Below are 903 nucleotides of genomic sequence, written 5' to 3'. Positions count from 1 at the left end.
TATTCAAACACTTAATCTGACTGCTGCCTTGAAGTATTCTGAACTGTGGTTAACATCTGCAAATCAGTTGACTTTAAGCAAAGGAGATAATCCTTGAAAGCCTGGGTGGCCACATTCATCAACTGTAAGGCCTTAACAGCAAAACTCAAGTTTCCCTGAGGAAGAAGTTCTGAGGTAAGCCTCTAAGAACCTTTCTGCTTGAGTTTTGCCACCCATCAGCCAGCCCACTGAGGCAAATACTTGAGAAAATTTCTCCTGTCCCCATTCTGGCCTACTCTGGTTTGAAGAGTACCAAGCTCTCTCTTATGGGTCTCACTCTCTCATACCCTTTCAATAGATTATAGGAGTGTATGTGTTTGTGTGTTTAATGTTTAAGCAGACAAACAGTACATACACATAATATTTTTTGTTGTTGTTGCTGTGTTTTGTTTTTTGTCTGATACAACTATGACTGACACAAGATACCAAAGCCAAATGGCTAACACAAACAACAAAACTTATCTAGTTCCTATCTACTGTATCACACACCTCTCCCACACAGCCTCTTTGGCAGTTTGCTCCAGCCACTCTTGTGGTCATGATAGTCCTGCAGCCTAGTCCTGCTGCCTTCTCTGAGGCATAACCCTCCTCGGCAATATGATTGTTAGCATTTAGGGAGCCTGCTTCTTAGTTGCCTAGTAAACTATGATGTCATCACGTGTCACCCACCAGGTATGTGAAAGACACAGTTCAGCTGTGTTTACACAAGCTATAAAAGAACAAGTCCGTGATTTTGCCTCTCTCTCTCTTACTCTCCTATTTCTGACTATTTCTATTTTTCTGACTATTTCTATTCTCTTATTCTCCGATTCTGACTATTTGCATTTTTCCTCAACAGTTTGACTCAATATAAAATTCTTTCAT

Source organism: Psammomys obesus, unplaced genomic scaffold (genome assembly GCF_907164565.1).
Source record: "Psammomys obesus unplaced genomic scaffold, mPsaObe1.curated_primary_1811, whole genome shotgun sequence".
Taxonomy (NCBI): domain Eukaryota; kingdom Metazoa; phylum Chordata; class Mammalia; order Rodentia; family Muridae; genus Psammomys; species Psammomys obesus.
This window is presented reverse-complemented; position numbering follows the sequence as displayed.